Source organism: Balaenoptera ricei, chromosome 13, assembly GCF_028023285.1.
Source record: "Balaenoptera ricei isolate mBalRic1 chromosome 13, mBalRic1.hap2, whole genome shotgun sequence".
NCBI classification, from domain to species: Eukaryota; Metazoa; Chordata; class Mammalia; order Artiodactyla; family Balaenopteridae; genus Balaenoptera; species Balaenoptera ricei.
The window spans coordinates 15,941,784-15,947,783 of NC_082651.1; the positions used below are offsets into that span (position 1 = coordinate 15,941,784).

Below are 6,000 nucleotides of genomic sequence, written 5' to 3' on the forward strand. Positions count from 1 at the left end.
TCAATAAAATTAGAAATGAAAAAGGAGAAGTTACAAGAGACACCACAGAAATACAAAGCATCCTAAGAGACTACTACAACCAACTCTATGCCAATAAAATGGACAACCTGGAAGAAATGGACAAATTCTTAGAAAGGTATAACCTTCCAAGACTGAACCAGGAAGAAATAGAAGATATGAACAGACCAATCACAAGTAATGAAATTGAAACTGTGATTAAAAATCTTCCAACAAACAAAAGTCCAGGACCAGATGGATTCACAGGTGAATTCTATCAAACATTTAGAGAAGAGCTAACACCCGTTCTTCTCAAACTCTTGCAAAAAATTGCAGAGGAAGGAACACTCCCAAACTCATTCTATGAGGCCACCATCACCCTGATACCAAAACCAGACAAAGATACTACAAAAAAAGAAAATTACAGACCAATATCACTGATGAATACAGATGCAAAAATCCTCAACAAAATACTAGCAAAAAGAATCCAACAACACATTAAAAGGATCATACACCACGATCAAGTGGGATTTATCCCAGGGATGCAAGGATTCTTCCATATATGCAAATCATTCAATGCGGTACACCATATTAACAAATTGAAAAAGAAAAACCATATGATCATCTCAATAGATGCAGTAAAAGCTTTTGACAAAATTCAACACCCATTTATGATAAAAACTCTCCAGAAAGTGGGCATACAGGGAAACTACCTCAACGTAATAAAGGCCATATATGACAAACCCACAGCAAACATCATTCTCAATGGTGAAAAACTGAAAGCATTTCCTCTAAGATCAGGAACAAGACAAGGATATCCACTCTTGCCACTATTATTCAACATAGTTTTGGAAGTCCTAGCCATGGCAATCAGAGAAGAAAAAGAAAACAAATTGGAAAAGAAGAAGTAAAACTGTCACTGTTTGCAGATGACATGATACTATACATAGAGAATCCTAAAGATGCCACCAGAAAACTACTAGAGCTAATCAATGAATTTAGTAAAGTTGCAGGATACAAAATTAATGCACAGAAATCTCTTGCATTCCTGTACACTAATGATGAAAAATCTGAAAGAGAAATTAAGGAAACACTCCCATTTACCATTGCAACAAAAAGAATAAAATACCTAGGAATAAACCTACCTAGGGAGACAAAAGACCTGTATGCAGAAAACTATAAGACACTGAGGAAAGAAAGATGATACCAACAGATGGAGAGATATACCATGTTTTTGGATTGGAAGAATCAATATTGTGAAAATGACTATGCTACCCAAAGCAATCTACAGATTCAATGCAATCCCTATCAAACTACCAATGGCATTTTTTACGGAACTAGAACAAAACATCTTAAAATTTGTATGGAGACACAAAAGACCCCGAATAGCCAAAGCAGTCTTAAGGAAAAAAAACAGAGCTGGAGGAATCAGACTCCCTGACTTCAGGCTATACTATAAAGCTACAGTAATCAGGACAATAAGGTACTGGCACAAAAACAGAAACATAGATCAATGGAACAAGATAGAAAGCCCAGAGATAAGCCCACGCACCTATGGTCAACTAATCTATGACAAAGGAGGCAAGGATATACAATGGAGAAAAGACAGTCTCTTCAGTAAGTGGTGCTGGGAAAACTGGACAGCTACATGTAAAAGAATAAAATTAGAACACTCCCTAACACCATACACAAAAATAAACTCAAAATGGATTCGAGACCTAAATGTAAGACCGGACACTATAAAACTCTTAGAGGAAAACATAGGAAGAGCACTCTTTGACATAAATCACAGCAAGATCTTTTTTGATCCACCTCCTAGAGTAATGGAAATAAAAACAAAAATAAACAAATGGGGCCTAATGAAACTTCAAAGCTTTTGCACAGCAAAGGACACCATAAACGAGACGAAAAGACAACCCTCAGAATGGGAGAAAATATTTGCAAACGAATCAATGGACAAAGGATTAATCTCCAAAGTATATAAACAGCTCATGCAGCTCAATATTAGAAAAACAAACAACCCAATCCAAAAATGGGCAGAAGACCTAAATAGACATTTCTCCAAAGAAGACATACAGATGGCCAAGAGGCACATGAAAAGCTGCTCAACATCACTAATTATTAGAGAAATGCAAATCAAAACTACAATGAGGTATCACCTCACACCAGTTAGAATGGGCATCATCAGAAAATCTACAAACAATAAATGCTGGAGAGGGTGTGGAGAAAAGGGAACCCTCTTGCACTGTTGGTGGGAATGTAAATTGATACAACCACTATGGAGAACAGTATGGAGATTCCTTTAAAAACTAAAAATAGAATTACCATATGATCCAGCAATCCCACTACTGGGCATATACCCAGACAAAACCATAATTCAAAAAGACACATGCACCCCAATGTTCATTGCAGCACTATTTACAATAACCAGGTCATGGAATCAACCTAAATGTCCATCAACAGACGAATGGATAAAGAAGATGTGGTACATATTTACAATGGAATATTACTCAGCCATGAAAAGGAACGAAATTGGGTCATTTGTAGAGACGTGGATGGATCTGGAGACTGTCATACAGAGTGAAGGAAGTCAGAAAGAGAAAAACAAATATCGTATATTAATGCATATATGTGGAACCTAGAAAAATGGTACAGATGAACTGGTTTGCAGGGCAGAAAATGAGACACAGATGTAGAGAACAAACGTATAGACACCAAGCGGGGAAAGCGGTGGGGGGTCGGGTGGTGGTGTGATGAATTGGGCGATTGGGATTGATACGTATACAGTGATGTGTATAAAATTGATGACTAATAAGAACCTGCTATATAAAAAAAAAAAAAAATTAAATTCAAAAATTAAAAAACCCCAAAAAACTACAATTTAACAACAAAAAAATAGAACAAACAACTCCATTAAAAAATGGACCTGGGACTTGAATAAACCATTTCTTCAAAGGCGATATACAAATGGCCAATAAACACATGACAAGATGCTCAATATCACTGTGGATGTGATTAGGGAAATGCAGATCAAAACCACAGTGAGATACCACTTCATAGCCATTAGGATGGCTACTATTAAAACAAAACAAAACAGGAACTCCCTGGTGGTCCAGTGGTTAGGGCTCCACACTTTCATTGTCGAGATCCCATGTTTGATCCCTGGTCAGGGAACTAAGATCCCACATGCCTCGCAGTATGGCCAAAAATAAATAAATAAATAAATATTAAAATTAAATAAAACAAAACAAAGTAAGTGTTGTTGAGGGTGTGGAGAAATTGGAATCCCTGTACGCTGTTGATGGGAATATAAAATAGTGCATCCACTATAAAAAGCAGTATGTGGTTCCTCAAATTATTTAAAATGTGGTTCCTCAAATTATTTAAAATAGAAGTAGCATATGATACAGCAATTCCACTTCTGGGTATACATCCAAAAGAATTGAAAGCAGAGTCTTGAAGAGATATTTGTGCATCCATGTTCATAGCAGCATTGTTCACAATAGTCCAAAGGTGGAAGCAACCCAAGTGTCCGCTGATGGATGAATGGATAAACAAAATATGATGTGTACATGCATGCAATGGAATATTACTCAGCCTTACAATGGAAGGAAATTCTGACACATGCTACAACATGGATGAATCCTGAAGACATTATGCTAAGTGACATAAGCCAGTCACACAAATGTATGATTCCATTTATATGAGGTTCCTGGAGTAGTCAAATTCACAGAGACAGAGAAGAATGGTGGTTGCCAGGGACTGGGGGGAGGGGAGAAAGGGGAGCTGTTGTTCAATGGGTACTGAATTTCAGTTTTGCAAGATGAAAAGAGTTCCGGAAATTAGTTGCATAACAATGTGAATGAACTTAACACTACGGAAGTGTACGCTTTAAAAATGGCTAAGATGGTAAATTTTATGTTACATGTATTTTACCACAATTAAAAATAATTTTTTTTTTTCTGGAGACAGTGTCTAGAGGTATTTAGAAGGGTCTGGCATTTGACATATCATCCTAGGCTATCCTACAAAACTATTACTCCTGGTAATAGAATTGTTTACCTTTATACCAAGAAGGTTAGGAAAGCACCAAATCTGCAAGTGGCATGTGCCCAGGCTGACTTCGAGAAGTTTGTGCCGTGAGACCTAAACTTCTTATGAGGTTGCCTAAAATGAAAAAGTATGTCAGCAGGGCTTACAGTGGTTTCAAGTCTGACGGGATCAAGCATGCTTTCCTTACCGAGGAGCAGAAAATTGGGGAAGTGTTGAAGGACAGAGCACAAGCACAGTTAGTAAGCTAAATTTTAAAAAGTAAAGCTCTTTCGAATCATTTTTTTTTTTAATTTAAGGGTAATTTAAGGTTGAGGTGGGAGGTGGAGTTAAAGGAAAAATATTCTGAGTCCAGGTGAATCCAGACTCTTAAGACAGATTGACTTGAGAAGCAGCTGAAGGCATCAGCTGGTAACTCAGTCTGGACAGTAAAGCCCCTGAAGGCCAGGAGCTGGACTTCTGGCTATTCGGGTCAGAAACAGCAGCCAAAACAGTCCTGCCTACTTCAAATTAGGGAGATCCTTTGTCACACAATAAAGAATGCCAGGTTAGAGTTACCAAATTATGGTATATTTTAAATGTTCACCTGTAACTAATACTTTAACATAAAAGATACAATAAAATACAATTGTAGGATTCACAGAATCTTAATGAAATATGAATCCATTGTGCAGCAAGGCCAGTCAGTAAGCCACACATTTAAATCTGATAAATGTCTTTTTTTTTCATTTCCCTCAGGGCCTCTCTGTGACGGTATATATAATCCTATTTGGCAATAACGTCAAGAGTCTAAATTTGAGACCCATTATGAAAGTGAGGCCCAGCCTAGCTGCACTCCTGGCCAGCCGCCCTACACCCCACCCCGTGATAGGCCAGCAAGGAAGCCACTGGGGATCTGGGGATCTGAGTATCTGGCTAGAGTGATTCCTTCTCCTGAGAATTATTATTATTATTATTATTTGGCCACGCCACGAGGCTTGTGGGATCTTAGTTCCCTGACCAGGGAGCGAACCCGTGCCCCCTACGCTGGGAGCATGGAGTCCTAACCACTGGACCGCCAGGGAATTCCCTCCTGAGAATTATTTTTGCTTCATGGGAGGACAGAGATGTTTCCAGATGTCTAATCTTCAGTCTTCTGCTCTTTTCTCTCTACACAGATTCAGCCATTGCATCTATGTGGTTGCCTCCAAAGCCGCCAGCCCCACCTGACCTTTCTGGTGACTCTAGATCCACACATCCACCTGCCTGAGGGAAAGTTCCACGTTGCTGTCAGACCAATGCTGGCCCCAAAGTTCAACGCTCCAAACTGACCTCATCGTTATTCCAGGCTTGAAACCTAGGATCTATTTTCCACTCCTGCCTCTCCCTTGGCACAGTTAGTCCCCACAGCGGAGTCACCGGCTGCTGCTAATGGCTTTCACACTCATCACATTGTAAACGGCTGTGAGACGGCAGTGGATAGGTGACCTGTCACACAGACCAGGCAGAATGGGTCCCCACCTGGAATAGGCTGGCATCGGTATAGAAGTCCGTTACAAACATCAAAAGTGGTGTGAAGTGCTTCCCTGGTGGCACAGTGGTTAAGAACCCGCCTGCCAATGCAGGGGACACGGGTTCGATCCCTGGTCTGGGAAGATCCCACGTGCCGCGGAGCAACTAAGCCCATGCACCACAACTACTGAGCCTGCGCTCTAGAGCCCATGAGCCACAACTGCTGAAGCCCACGCACCTAGAACCCGCACTCCACAACAAGAGAAGCCACCGCAATGAGAAGCCCACACACCACAATGAAGAGTAGCTGCCGCTCGCCGCAACTAGAGAAAGCCCGCGAGCAGCAACAAAGACCCAATGCAACCAAAAATAAATAATAAATAAATAAAAGTGGTGTGTGACAGGGCGGGGGACAAGGGGATGAGGGCAGGGGAGATGGGAGGAGGCAGAGATGTGGTCAAG

At 40.2% G+C, this 6,000-nt stretch overlaps 1 long non-coding RNA gene across 2 annotated transcripts in view; it reads left to right on the forward strand.

Annotated features, from left to right (window-relative positions):
• Positions 1–5,928, forward strand: part of LOC132376530 (uncharacterized) — a 66,632-nt gene extending 60,704 nt beyond the window's left edge. For both annotated transcript variants that reach the window (XR_009506344.1, XR_009506345.1), the window contains one exon: positions 5,205–5,928. This is a non-coding gene — a long non-coding RNA (uncharacterized LOC132376530). The remainder of the gene's footprint in view (positions 1–5,204) is intronic.
• The last annotated feature ends 72 nt before the right edge of the window (positions 5,929–6,000 follow it).